Raw genomic sequence first — 15,932 nt, 5'->3', positions numbered from 1 at the left:
AAAAGCCTAATAACTAAAAGCCTAACAACAGCTGTTATTACCTACACAGGTGTATATTGCTGTCGACCGAGTAATTAGTGCTGAACCGATGGATTTACGATTGGAAAAATAGACACATACCGTAGACACAAGCTGTAGCACATATTATATCAAACCCTTCGACTAGCATATACATGCATTTGTCGTCCCCTGAGATCTTTCCTTTGTCCGTGGCTCGACACCGTCGAGTGGGGCCAGTAAGACAACATTTTGTAGGCAACATTAAGCAACATCAGGCCGAGGCCCTGAGACCGGCGGAAGACGCGAAACTAACAGGGTACGTCGTGGTTAAGCGCAGTAGGTTTAGTGGCAAATCGCGGCGCTAACAACCGCTGTTTCTTCGCGCGCCTGGCATCGTCGGACAGACCGTGATCTCGTGGATCTAACGAGGGATCGAGCGGCCTTCTATACGCCCTAGCGGCTGAGAAATCCGGGAAACTCCCATTTTCATTTGAAAATTAGTAATTTTCAGGCTTTGTTATTTTGCATAGCAACGGCCGCCGGCGGCCGGGTAAGTTTTTTGGTTTTGGCGGGTTTTCGGTCAAGGAGTGGATTTTTATGCCATTTTGACGTCGGCGACCTGTCTGAATCGCGCCAGAACCTTTATGTAAAGGGCTGGTGACCCTAAGACAAAGGGTAATGGCGAAAAATCGCGTTTATTGTTAGTGGGGCCGTAACATATGGGGTACAATCGACCATTGCCGTACATGTTTTCTCAAAAAAAAAAAATGAAAAAACCCTATCACCACCAAGTCTTACAACATAAAACCGTCGTAGTCTTTGCCCTTAAGTACTTGAAGGTTTTTTGGATTTTGAGCGACGATAGGTACGTGTTTTTTGTGACGTTTTTTTTAAGGGCAAAGTCGTTTCGACGGCCAACTCATTTTTTTTTTTTGACATCACCGAGAAACACTGTCACGTCGTGTCACGGCTTTATATAATAGTACACAGTGCTTTGGTGTCGTTAAACGCCGGTCGATGGGGAGTTTTTTTTGTTTTGTCGAGCTCATGAGTACTTAAAACCTATGTCCATATCTATTATCTTTGCCGGTGTGTTAGGCTGATCGGATCACTGTAGTTATTCTTATAAAGAGAAAGAAAAAATTGTGTAATATATATCCGCTGACGATAATAGATTTTTTTTTTGTCTAGAAGCCGATAGGTCAAGTTAAATTGATTTTTTTTGAGGCTTCAAATGTTTCTAATCGTTGAAATATAAATTAAAAAATTAAAAAAATACAAAATAGGTAGTTTTGCCTGACTCGATTCGAACCCGAAACCTCTTGATTATTAGTTCAAGGTGTTAACCGTTACACCACTAAAACATATTCACATTAATGGGTAATTGTTTGGGTATTTAACGTGGAACCGTTTAACTTCACTCAAAAAAAGTTGACATAAAAAATTTTTAAAAAATATTGAAGTCATTAATCGAGAGGAGTTTGCATACTTACACACGGACAGAAGAAATATATATATATATATATACTTAATGACGTCAGCACTGTGAACGACCCCCTGCCATAAGACATGTCCATGTCAAAAAAAAAAACTCCATTGACATTAAAAAAAAAAATGCAGTCAGAACGATTGAACGTGGTAACTAATAAAACGAACCCCAATCAGAGGGTGGACAAGTAATATAACAAAAATAATTTGACAAAATTGAACTTTTTCTTATTTATTTTCAAGTAAATGCGTAAATGTCGCGGGTAAGCCGTCTTTAGGTCAGAGAATTCGATCAAGGTGGCTTTAAACTAGAATATTATGAGATAGGACAAACTAACAAAATATAACATATTTAAAACACTGACAAGATAAGAGTGCACTCTATATTCGAGAGATTAAACAAACAATATAATGTATTCTGAATGCACGACTCGGTCATGATCTGCCCTTATCTAACTTTTGTAGACCTTTATTTTATGGTCTCGCCCCATTCCGGTTTAATATTTTCCGGATCGTTTCCTTTTTTTACGATGCTATCAATATCCCTGTTTATCCCTGTTTATCCCTCCTTCTCTCTCTCTCTTTCCAGCTCATTTGCTTCCACGTACAAAATGACAAAATTTTAGGTATAATATTTTTAAAAAAAACTGAACTGAAAAATGTCCGTTATATGGGTTGGAATGCAGTATTGTCCAGCATTGATTCGTTGTCTAATTTGCTTTGGTCGTTCATACCAAACGATACCTATTCAAATAGATATATGAATTATGACTATATAATATGAAAACATTTTCGAATATTGATTTAGCAGGCGCGTCGTCGACCTTAATTACTGTTGTAAACAATTCCTACCCCGTGCTGCCCGACAAATCCAATTAGAGAACCCCAAAAGGATTTATTATCCGGTACACGGCTGGATGTAGACAATTTAGCTGCATTTACTATTCCGAACACGGCTCGAATAAATAGGACTTTTGTCTTTGGAAAGAGGCAAATTTGGATTATTATTACAGATATCGCATTTCATACGGTGCCCACTCGAGTGCCCGTTAAAAAGTCTTAAAAAAAAATTAACAAAAAATGCAAAAAAAATTCTCCTTTGGCTCTTCTGATCTACTGTTACTCGTTCTTTAATCTTCGCTAAAAATCTTCGCTACATGTCATAAAAATAGACATGTCTGTTTTTTCTGGTGAGCCCTTGAATTTTGACTGATCGTATAGGTAAACATTTTATTTTTTAAACAATTAAATTCAAATAAATTATAAAACTGTTAATTCATTTACTTACTGGAATGTTTAATATTTCTATTGAATTAACAGGATGAAAATTGTCCAGTCCAGTAATGTCAGCCTGTATGTATGTCTGTCGGTTCATCCTTATATTACATCATAATATTAAACACCGTCAAATTAATGTAATTACTAAAAAAAATCGATTTATTCACTTACTGAATCATTGAATACAACTTTTGAACAAGGAGGCCCAACGTTTTTAAACTGAGATGTCCGGTGAGCTAGTCCAACCCTGAATTTATACCTAACATTAAATTTTGTCGTACACCCGCCTATCACGTGCGTGCGCTCAAATGGGACCTTCTGATTGAACGCTATTGTGTAAACGAAAAACAGCAGCCATTTTCTAACAAGGGCAGGTCACAGTAAAGGCGTGACGGATTTTCTTCAAATTGCGAATATAAATGTTATTTATTTTTATGTTTTACATCATTTATTATACTTCTCGTACAGGTGATTGAATTACACATTTGTTTTGTATAATTGCACTATTTTAGAATTCAACCTGTAAAGTTGTAGGACTATTAATACACGTTAATGATTAATTACACTTATGACATATTATGACTATTACATAGTAAAAAAAAATGTTGTTTTACTCGTTTACTAGTTTTTTAAATTCAAATGTTACAATTTTTATTTAAATCGCCAAAAGCCGCGAACAAAAAATAACCTATTTTGGTTGTGCTGGAATACACTTATTTGCGTTTTTGCTCGGTTGGGTTTTAGTGAGTTCTGTGTATAGAATCTGTCCAATTTCTCCAGCGCATGTGCGAGTGTGTGTTCCACTTCACTGAAAGTTTTCCCCTGCGCAGTTATCGCTAAATCGTCGGCATTCAGGAAACGACGAGTAGTTCCCATAATGGTCTGGTCATTTGTATAGACATTAAAGAGTATTGGTTATGAAATGTATTAAAAAAAACATTTTTGGGTTTTTAAAAAGCTCGGAATTTTAACAGCTGATTAAAAGCTATCCGAATAGAATAAATAATAATAATGGCTTTTTAAATCATTGTTAGGTATTATTGGTTGTTATTTATTATTATATAACAGAATTCAGTTTTACGTTATTCTTATAACAGTATTCAGTTTTTCGTTATTCTTATAACAGTATTCAGTTTTTCGTTATTCGTCATCACGTCTCAGCAACATACTCGATTTTGTGAAACATGATGTCACTTAAATTGTATGCGACCGGCGGATTTGTGGCGGGGTTCGGTTGTGCCTACCTGGTTGACTATTGCTGCTCTCGGTGGTTACAATCCGTACGTATGAATTTCAAAAATAATTCATTGTCACACTTAGGGAAACGGTCGCACACACAACTCCGCTTGTCCAGGGCCAGCTGACAATCTTTACGTGTTAAGGCAAGCGTCCATATGTCCGCATCGGACGGGTCGTTTCAACCGGATGTACAATTTTTCCAGTATTGGCTATAGCACACTAAAATCCGTCCGATGCGGACTTGTGGACGCGCACCTTTAAGGCCGGGTGCAAGAAAACGATTATCTATTGAGTTTTTGGGCATACGTAAACCGCGCCTCGTTTATAATTTGGTTTAAAAAACGTATGTGTAAACTGCGCCCGAGTTTTTATCAAGTGGAAAAAGGTTAGTACCTACATGTAAGCTGCGCCAAGCTTCTCGTCATCGGTATGAAATGCAAACAGCGTCCGAATCAATACAATCACGGGAATATTAACATTTTAGGGTTTCTACCACTTTTACCAAATTGCATAAATTGCCATGACGAGGTTTCTTGTCAGCATGTGGAATTAGCATTGATAATGAGGACGGCAGATATCCGAGTGTTTTAGCACTCGCTCGCTATTTGGTCTCGGATAAACATACATGGATGTCGCTTTCATTTAACACAATCGTACATTATTATTATAATGTATATATATAAGTTTAATACAATATAATACAGGGTGGGCCACGGAAATAGGGACAAAAATAGATGGGTTTTTCTCAACATTGAATGGGAGTAGGCAGGTCTAGATAAGCTCATTCGATCCGTCAGATAATGCCATTTAGTTATCACTATAGCGCAGTGGAGTGTCGTTCACCGTGTGTTTGCGTACGACGCGTTTGTGAAAAACAATGAATCGATAGTTAAGGTGCAGCGTGCCCCCGCTGCCAACGAATAGGGTCAAAAATAGATAGACGTAACTCAGTATATTTTAGATGTACAAACATTTTATTAATATTTTATGATATGTAAATGAGTGCCATTTCATTTTTTAAAAATTACATCAGACATATGACGGCCATCTTCTTTATAGCATGAAACAAGTCCGACGTTGAAATAAAGCCCGAATGCACGCCTTTTCACGCCTGTAAAAAACTAGGTATTAGGCATTTAACAGGAGTCCCTTCTCACCCGACAACACACGAATCTCCCGCTCAACTCATGTTGGGTCATTCGACACAAACACTATTTGATTTATTAATACCAAACACCAACGAAGTAGTTATTAATAATCAAGTAACACAAATAAAAAACGGGGGTAAAAGAGACTTAAATTTAGATAAGGGGGATGGTGTGTTAGTTAAAGATTACAGAAAAACAGGTGAAAATTGGCCGAAGGGTACAATTACTGATAATATTAGTCATAATACTCATAAAGTAGTTTTAAATGATGGTTCTGACTAAAGCACAATGATCAGATATGGCCACACGGCCAAAAAGAAAATGAGTTATCTCCTGCTTCTAATTATTCAGACACGCCCAGTGTTGACCAAACAAACTCCATGCAACATATGGTGCAATTGTCTACCATACGCGAGTGCTACACCGGCACAACTTGTCATTCGTGTAATTTGGGTTTCATAACAAACATCAGCGAATATTATTATTTATATTAATCTAACTGTGTATAACAATGTCCATAATAAAAATAAGGAATAGGAGAGGAGAAATGTGACCGCCTTGGGGAACTCCAGAGGTAGTAGGAAAACGTGAGGATAGATGGTCGTTTACTTTAACTTGTTGACATCTGTTTGACAGGTAAGAGCTAAACCAGGATCGAAGAGGATCAGAGATGCCTATGGATTTAAGTTTAGAAATAAGGATTGAATGGTTAACAGAGTCGAACACCTTACTAAAATCAGTATATATATATAACGTCTACTTGAAGGCCAATTTCCGTAGATTTTATTAAGTTAGATAGAAAACAAATCTAATTAGTGTCGGTCGACCTGCCAGATAAAAAACCATGTCGATTGGAGTCTAAGGTATTTTTAAATGTCTGTGCGAGAATGGACATTATGAGTTTTTCTAAAAGCTTAAGAATTGGAGCGAGTTTTGCTTTTGGTCTGTAATTAGATACTATAGATTTTCCCCGGTTTTAAAATAATAGACACATTCTTTTAGGCCGACCGCGTCTACGCATGATACTCTGTTGCTCCAATTGCGAAATATTAATATAACTTATACACTACTCTAATTAATACTAAATATTTCAGGGGTTCATAACAGTGTATCTGAGTATTTTATAAATTATTTAATGATATCTAAGCCCGACGACGAAAGAGTGACACGTTTGCGAATTATTTAGTAGATTATTATAGTGTGAAGAAGTCAGTATCCACCTGAAATATGGCTCAAGCATCAGAAGAGCCATTTTTAACCATCAATGCATGTGAGTAATTCCATACCCATTTTAGTTCTAGTTTTTAAACAACTCATCCAAATATTTTTATGTTTTAAGAAAAGTTAAAAGCAATTTTAATAGAAACATATCTACATTAAATTAAATAGTATAAATGAACCTTAACTTCACTCGATAAGAACTCGGGCACAGTTTACATGTAACCTTTTCACACTTGATAAAAACTCGGTCGCAGTTTACATATTGTATGATTTTGTGTTTACCTGTGCCTTGGGCGCAGTTTACAATCGCTGATAAGAGATAAGTGAGTTAATTATAGATAAGACCATATTATTAAAGATTTATTTTTCGGATCTAATTACAAAAAATGTATCTACTGTTTGGTATAATAAAACAATAGTACAAATATTATGTTTAATTTTAAATAAGAATTCTAAAAAGTAAATATGAAGAGTTTATCACATTTTATTTTATTAGCAGAAGTAACAAAAAACTCTAAACGTATTTTATTATAGGTACTACCTATACTTACGACTTCAATATTTCTAATTAAATAACACATTATACTGATAGGAGTCGATTACTTGTATATTTTCCTCATAAACGTATGTATGCGAACAGGGATGTTCTTAGAATATAAGAACATTAATATTGATAGTTAATTTTCTTCTTTATACTTAGTCAGCCAAGGTAAACGGCCGTAAACCACGTCCAGAAAGTAATCATAATAATTACAACATACAATTTTACTTAAATTATTTCTATATATATTTTTTTACATCCTAAACTTTTCTAGTACACTGATCAATATAATTACCGTGAAGTAATATAGGACTAGAAGTGGAATAACGGTACAATAGGAGCTACTTTGTTTTGTTATTTGATAGTTAGCAAACTAGGTATAGGTATAGGATTTGTATATTTTACCTACTATGTACTTGTCTATTTTACATGATTTTTCGAACCATAATTCATAAGGAGATTTGCTTACTTGACCCGAATTACCTGTGCGTTTTAACACAAACATTGTTAAGTTAACTGCCTCTGTCCACAATGATTTTAGAAAATTCTTGTAATAGATTTGTAATAGAAGAAAAGCAAGGGGCAAGTGGCGATGAATGGCTATTTTAAATATTTATAAATTAGTCTCTTAATCGGGGTGTGTATGTGTGTATATTTACTACAAGAACTCACTTCCTGCCTCTAGACTTACTATTACACAGTGTTATAATATTGTATATAGTACATATCTTGTCGTGTTTTCTAAAAGGTTTGTTCGGTCGCTTCGCGACTTATTGAGCTTACAATTTTATTATATTTTTTCAACTAATTATACATGTGTTATTATTTATGTTAACCTAGGATGATAACCAAAACGCTAAGGTAACCTTACCAAACACACATTACGCTGAAGCTTCTGTAGAAAGTTTGGAACAGTCTTCTGAATATAAGGTAAGTCTCTTCTTCTTCTTGTTAGTAACATTGTTATTTTATGAATTAGCTGAAAATAATGTTATCATCTTTTAATAAACAAATGCAATGATACAGTGTCTATTTACATTTCCCCCTTTTTTTACAATCCATAAATGCTTATAAGCTAACCTAACCTAACCTAACCTAACGATTGTACGCCCCAAAAGCTGTGGTAGTCTATTACAGTTGTAATAAAAAAAAAATATGCCAAAACTGGAGTAGAGAAATATTAAACCTCGAGTTGTTATTTACATATATTTAAATATTGTATTAATTAGCTTTTTTGCGTTTAGGGAGAAGAGAGACAATTAGACGAGGAGGTCGAAGAGTTCCCCCGTGCTCCAAGGCCGGATTTGGTAAGTCTAAAATACTAAAAAATTGACTATGGTCAAATTTTTCACCCTTTTTTACAATCCATAAATGCTTATAAGCTAATTTCCTAACGTAACCTAACCTTTTTTTTTTTTTTTCTTACATTATATCAAAGACTGGGGGGTGGCACAGATGTTAGTCATTTCACCCCCCCCCCCAGCCCTCATCGTAAGGTGGAAGTTTATTTCACCGTGCTTTCTGTCGTGCCATGATTTAATATCGGTGATCAATCGGTGGGTCCACCGTCCATTGGGGGACGCGTTCCATCTTGTCTGCCAGGAGGAAAATAGGGCCCCGCGAGCTCTTGATTTGACTACGCTCTGATCCAGTAGATTTTTTTGATTAAACACCAGCTGGCGCTCCGTAGCTAAGAGGTTGCTAATAATTTCAATTTAATTTCCGTGTATTGCTGTTTTAGCACTTGTGTAATAAACAATTGTATTGTTACATTATAATCAGAATGAGAGGCTCTATAAACAAAACGCTGATAGCATAAAAATCCGATAATTTTTTTTGATATTTGTTTAAATCTTGAATTTGTTTTATTGAATTTAAATGATTGAATATTTTGCAATTTTTTCGTTTTTGTTTGGTCTTAGAGCACTGATATTAAAATTTTTAAATTAAACTATTTAATTTAATGTAAGTTTCTAACTGTATTTATTTTATTTTTTCTATAAACATAACAATTTCTGGGTGTATAGTATAAAAACTTGAATTACAGAATACTCAGATACACTTTCTGGGCTTAGAAATGGTATACCATAGCATTGAACTATTCACCTTCTAATATCACTGTTCTTATCTTTGTAGTCAATTCTCAAGCCGTTTTGCTGGATATTTTTATTCCACGATAGTGTTAGATAAAAGCGACATCCGTGTAACTTTATCTAAAGGCGAAACAGTATTAATACAAATAACTCTTATCTATTTGTTTGAACACCGCGTTCGTTAAGTACTAATTGAACTTCTTCAATAGATTTAGGGAGTGGAGGTCATTATAGGTTGGCTTACCTGTCAATCTGTTTTTACATATTGACAGGTGCCATGATCCTATAAACTTCCAAGAAAATATTTTTAAAAAAACAATTTGGTTTGTACAATTATAATAGAGTAATTAAAACAGTATAATATTACACATTAAGTTTACACCAATTATTTAATTTTTTATATATTTCAGACTGCAAGGGACGCTTTGCCGTTAAATGACCGGTTGGCCACGGCCACTGAAGCGTCCGAGGAATTAGAGCAGTAAGTCTTTTTAGACATTTTGTCAGCGGTTTCATAATTTCAGGTTCTTTAAAAATAACTATTTATATAAAATTAAAAAAAATTCTTTAATGATAAACAATAATCAAAATCCACAAAAGCTTCAAAAATTTTCGTTTTTAAAAAATTATCAAATTTATTTTTATAAAAAATGTACATTTAAATACAATATATTAAGTATAAAGAACCAATGAGGGGGAACTGTTAGCCACACGACTACTTTCCCTCAATTTGAATATATTTGGAAAATATACTTTTCAAAATAAGAAAATAAAATATGTTAGAACATAAGTACTTACTAACCTTATACAGCTTGAATATAGTTCTAAATGAAATTAGTATTAACTATTTGGTTTTGCATGCTTATCTATTTCCTAATAACCTATGTTTGTACATCTTTTTAATGTTTTTAAATTTGTAAATTTAAAGGATTAAAAACATACTAATAGAAGAAAAGCAACATGTCATAACCAAATGTCAACAATATTACGAAGAAATAAGACTTTTAGCAGTAGCTGAAAATAGCCCACTATCAAGGGCCAGAAATAAAAAATTAAGATTGTGTTTGTCCAAATGTCAAGATTTAAAAATTTTTATAGAAGATCTGGAAAGTGGTTCTGAGGTAAGTACGGCCCTGTATGCCGGCTACATTTACGCTCGGTTCGCTTGGCACGGGCCGTTTTGTCGGCTATTCGACGCACCTGTTTTTTTGCGCGAGAGGCGTCCAGCCGACACATAATTGACTTGCGGTCATTTTTTTTTCTATAAAAACTATAAAGTTATCTAGATAAGATAACGGACAATTGAGTAATATATCATCTAGATAAGATATTGAATTATTCATTTAACATTTATCTAGCTAAAAGATAAAAGATAAATACAATTTTATCTAGATGAAAAATAGATAAATTATATTTTAACCTTCATAAAATATGTTATACGAAAATGTATTAGTGAACATTTTATATAAATACTTATATACTTTTATGATTTATACTTAGCAGAGAATTAAATATTAAAATTTGATAACTGCTACAAATAAATTACTTTTAAAACCGCAAACAAATATTACACTTAACATATTTTTCCAAAGTTTATAGAATAGTATATCTATCTAACACAAATAATAAAAATAATTTGACAGTTAACAGTAATTTTTGATCCGTCAACCGACAGTATTTTGTAATATTTGCCATCCAGTAGATAATTTTGATTTTTATCGATCGCATTTGTAGACTCTGCTGGTTGTGACCCCGCAGGATTGTTAATTTGGTATTGATCACCCTCGTGACATCTTGTGATTTTTTTTGGTTTATTTAAAATATTTGAAAGCGTACGAAAAGCTTTAGTTACTGACAATTTTATACCCAACTTGTCTGCGGTATTTTCTACTATTTCAATACTCTATTCAGAATAAGAGCGATCCGGGTTGCACATTTTATGTACCATGATCCTATACACTTGCAGTAAAATATTTAAAAAAAACAATTTGATTTGTACAATTATAATAGAGTAATTAAAATAGTATATTATTACACATTAAGTTTACACTGATTATTTAATTTTTTATATATTTCAGACTGCAGAGGACGCTTTGCCGTCTACGGCAGAAATGGAATTAGAGCGGTAAGTTTTTTTAGACATTTTGTCAGCGGTTTCATAGTTCATAATAAATTCATTATTGACAAACAATTTTCAAAACCTATGAAAGATTTTTCATTGGATTTCATTTGGTGGGTTACTGAACATAAATATAGTTGGACAACTAAATTTGATATAATCATCTACAAAAGTACCGTCACGTCGTATTTAATCTATAATATTCGATGGGGTGACAGGGGTGCAATTTGACTTAAAAATTAATTAATGATAAAAAATGTTCAAAATCCACAAAAGCTTCAAAAATTTTCGTTTTTTAAAAATTATCAAATTTATTTTTATATTTACAAAAAATGTACATTTAAATACATTCTATTAAATATACAGAACCAATGAGGGGGAACTGTTAGTCACATGACTACTTCCCCTCAATTTGAATACATTTGGCAAATATACTTTTCAATATAAAAAAATAAAATGTGTTAGAACATATACTCTAATCAGAATAAGAACAGGCTTCGGCGGCACGAACACTGCCGCCGGTGGGGGTTACAGACGAAATGTAAAATGGGCGGTGCCTGACCGCCGCCCGACGAAAACTGGTCGGCCGCCGAAGCCTGTTCTTATTCTGATTATAGTATAGCATCATTTTAATGTTATAAAATTTGTAAATTTCAAGGTTACATAAAGAAATTAAAGATAAAAAGAGAAATTTACAAAGGACAATTGAAGCGTACAGACAACAATTATATGGCAACCATGGCGTGAACAAAAAAAGGATAAATAGGAGTATTTCAAGAAACCTCGTTATCAGATCATTTTTAGTTCATCTTAAAGATCGTATCCAGGTGAGTACGGCCCTGTATGCCGGCTATATTTGATAAGATATGGTTTACTAGTAGAGCAGAGCCAAACAACAACTCGTTCAAACGGTCCAACAATAATTCAACTATTACATTTAGTATTATGTATAACAAATTAGAGGTGTACGCTGCTGGGCATATTCAAAATATAAATAAAAAAATGTATTACCTACATGTGAATACCATACAGTTTTAGAGTGACATCATTAAAATAAATTAATATTGTTTTTTTCCCACTAAAGTTTCATTACAAATTTGACGAAGTTCCACTTTTGAAATTAAATGCAACCGTTTGTGTTTCATTAATTCTAGTAACAAGTGATTTCGTTCATTCGTGTTAACGCTTACCCAACCAATGATAAAATCAAATATCTAAAATTTACATTTTGTATTTAAGTATACAACCTTCATTAAAATAATTAAGTATTTTTACTAGTAAATAGAATAATGTACCTTTTCTTCAGAGTCAACTACTAAATCGTCACACTTCCCTATGAACTCGACAACGTCATTAAACTGCATTTCATATAGTTTTCCTAATGCAATATTCGAGTTCACAATTGTTCTATAGAAATGCCTTTGTATTATTTGTTGATTATTTTGAAAACTGAAGGGGCTGCGGGGAAAACAGATCAATGTCAATTTTTTTTTTTGAAAATAAGATTTTGGTATTAAATTATTTGTATTGACGTATTGTATTTTTCATGCGCTCGAATCAAGGAAAAAAACAGATTAATCGAGAGTAGCGACCGCCGGAAATTTAGACATACAGGCAAAATGTATTACATTTTGAAGTTAAAAACATGATTTTCTCAGAATAAACAATAATTGACATTGATCTTTTTTCCCCGCAGCCATTTAACTGTTTCAGCTCTATATCAAACCTGATAACTCATGTACATTTTTTTAAAAAATTACCACCAATTAAACTATAAATCGTCTGACAGAAGCATGAAAGTCTGCATAAAACCAACACAATTATTATGATTTATATTTGTATATTATTATTTACAGTTGTCTATCCCCCTCTTAACATTTGTGTCTCAGATCTTAGTTCTTAGACCCTAGAGTTCCTGGAAACTATAATAAATATGAGCCTGATTTAAAAAAAATTGATTTTCAGAAACGAAGTGTTAATATCAGAGAGCCACGGCCAGGACTATTCGAGTGTTAGGCTCATTTACATAAGTAAGTATATCATTTTTTTTTTTCATATTTTAAAAATATTAAAAGCAATTTTATTTTGATACGTTTTTGAATAAGGATTTCATTCCAACAATAATAATACTTTTACAAATAAATCTGTCAATAAATTGACATGGTGTACATTTTTTAAAAAACAATTTATTCTTAGTTATTGCCTAAATAAAACTCCTTGAAATCAGCCCACTTAAGAGGATTCTTAATATTTCTTAGTTTAACAGAATATTTAATATTAATTTCTAACTCTTTCGGCTAACTCGTCTTTACATATTTGTATACTGTAAATAATTCTTCGTCAATCTTTAATGTCTCTATTATTTTCTCTAATTTTATGTCGAACTAAATCTATTTACAGCATATTGGACATCAACATCAACCATCATCATGAACGACACATGACCAGACTAGGCCCGCAACAGTAGTGATCCTGGTGAATAACACCAGGGTCCAACCACAATGATTATGTCAATTATTATTAAAGTATCAATATTTGTAACTTGTGTTTTAAGTTTAATATTTTATTCTTTATATCAACTCCTTTACATATATATTTTTCTTGAAACTTTGATATTAAACTTTCAAGATGTCCTAAGGAGTTGATACTATCAGAAACTTGGTCGTATAAAATACTGTTGTCAGAATATATTAGTTCAATAGGAATTATTTTCCTAAATAACTGCATTGTACATGCAGTGCCGTATTCCCCAGTAAACACTATAAGCTAGTGCTTAGGGCGGCAATTTCTCAAGGGTGGCAAATAATTTTTAATATTACAATATTTTAATAAAATTAAAATATCATATTTAATAAAAACCCAATCATTATTCGATGCAATCGCGAACGAGCTCATGTGGCATGTTCTATAGTATTATAGTAACGTACGTGTTCGGTGTTAATTTTTTTAGTGTAGATGAAGTTCACACTCCTAATTTGTATGAATATTTGATTTTATTTTGATTTGTGACTTTTTTAATAAAACTGACGGTCCGCACGGTCGATCACGTTTGAGTGGCTATAAGTATAAAAAAATCGCGGAAAAAAAAAAAATTAAACTAAATAACTTAGTGCAAAAAACCCCAAAAATAGATTCTTTTTTTAAACTAAACATTATTTTAAATAAAGTTGACACTACACAAAAAACGCTCGCTAGTTGTTCAAACTCGGGTACCAGTACTACGGACATCACTTATATTCAAAACGTCACATCCTCAGAAAGTTTTTCAAATAATAATATTGAGAAAGATGATGTACCAATAGTCGATTTAATCAGCGAGGATCCTGCAGAATGGGTAATTAATGATTTGGCAATTGATCGCTTATTACTAAAAGAAATAAAACAAAATATTGACTATGATTTATCGTCAACAAAAGTAAAGTTTGGGAATAAAACGCGATACTTAAAAAAAAGTGTATTTTATCGGAAACTTTTAAATGGAGAACAACAGCTTCGAAAATTTTTGATTTATTCTCGTAGTAAAAATGTAATTTACTTGAAAAATACATTTGGGGGTCTGCTCGTTGGGCAACTATATTATCTTTAATCGTGAACTACAATTTGCAATAAAGATAAGAATCTAACTAAAGGCAATGTTTTTGATGACGAAATTTCTCTTGGCGGGTTTTTGGTAAAATCGATGTTGGTACTATCTGTAGTATTCAGTGGCGGTTCTGGCATTAAATTGTTGAGGAGGCAACAACTTTGTACCCTTATTGATAAAAAAAGCGCAAAACCCCCAGACCTAAAATTTCTTCATACTGGTATACTTCCCTTTTTTAACTGTAAGAGAAGACTTTTGCTTATTATCCTAGTTATTAGTTATAATCGCATTACCGGTCCTCTATTAAAATAATTATCATTAAAATGTACGAACTTAAGATAAATGTATAATCATAAAAACATATGTAAATACAATTTACAAAAGATGAAATTATAATCGCAAACGATTTCCTGTATGGATGCTGCTTAATAACCACTATACTGTCATATACAGGATTCATTTTGAAAAAAAAATAAAGCTAATAAGTATAATAATATATAAACTTAAGAAAACTAAATAAAACGCCAAATAGTAAACCGGTATCAGAATTAAGTAAAAAATATAGTGATATCAAAATTCAAATTGGGACTGCTGATAAATAATTTAGTGATAATGGGAAATGGCGTTTTGTTGTTGGCAGTGTCGGTGCTGAATGTCTATGTCCCATTTCTTCCCCAAGATAAGAACGATCATCGGCCAGTTGCCCACAAAGGCAATATTTTTGTGTCGCCTCTCGCAGAGAATTGCGCATGCGCTATTCGTATTATTTTATGTATGTGTGTGTGTGTATGTTGTGAACACAACAACATAACGTGAGACATTAGCGGCAGCCACCTCCGCCGGCTGCCCTTATGCCACGTGACTAACAACAGGCAGCGGCCGGCGGAAGGCGGCCGTTGCTTTCAGATGGTCACCGCTGATACGGAGAGACGTTATTTCAATTTTTTTTTTCGCTTTCAAAAATTATTGTTTATATACATTTTTTCCAATATTTTCGATTGAAAATATTTAATGTAAACCAAAATATCTCATCATAATAACAATATTAAGTACATAGTTTCCTCAATTTTCAAGGGAGGCACCGCCTCCCTTGCCTCCCCGGGAAAACCGCCACTGGTAGTATTACAGATTTTATAGGTTATGTAACATTTATTTCTTATCACGCGTTATCATTTTTTGGAAAAACTACCCCCAACTCGGTTTTTGATTGTTTTGGTTAAAT

The 15,932-nt window shown here is 33.1% G+C and overlaps 1 long non-coding RNA gene across 1 annotated transcript; it reads right to left on the bottom strand.

The window, feature by feature from the left end:
• Positions 1 to 2,151: 2,151 nt before the first annotated feature.
• On the bottom strand, positions 2,152 to 2,991 carry LOC126840134 (uncharacterized). Its single transcript, XR_007686050.1, has 3 exons — positions 2,938 to 2,991; positions 2,777 to 2,864; positions 2,152 to 2,232 (listed from the first exon to the last, which is right to left on the bottom strand). It is a non-coding gene; the product is annotated as an uncharacterized LOC126840134 (long non-coding RNA).
• Positions 2,992 to 15,932: the final 12,941 nt, after the last annotated feature.

Source organism: Adelges cooleyi, unplaced genomic scaffold, assembly GCF_023614345.1.
Source record: "Adelges cooleyi isolate 19-005CV unplaced genomic scaffold, UGA_ACOO_1.1 ACOO_flye_CR_arks_rails_tigmint_CR_PRNA_36, whole genome shotgun sequence".
In the NCBI taxonomy this organism is placed as follows: Eukaryota; Metazoa; Arthropoda; class Insecta; order Hemiptera; family Adelgidae; genus Adelges; species Adelges cooleyi.
Note: the sequence above shows the minus strand (reverse complement) of the source record. Positions and strands in the feature narration are given on the sequence as shown.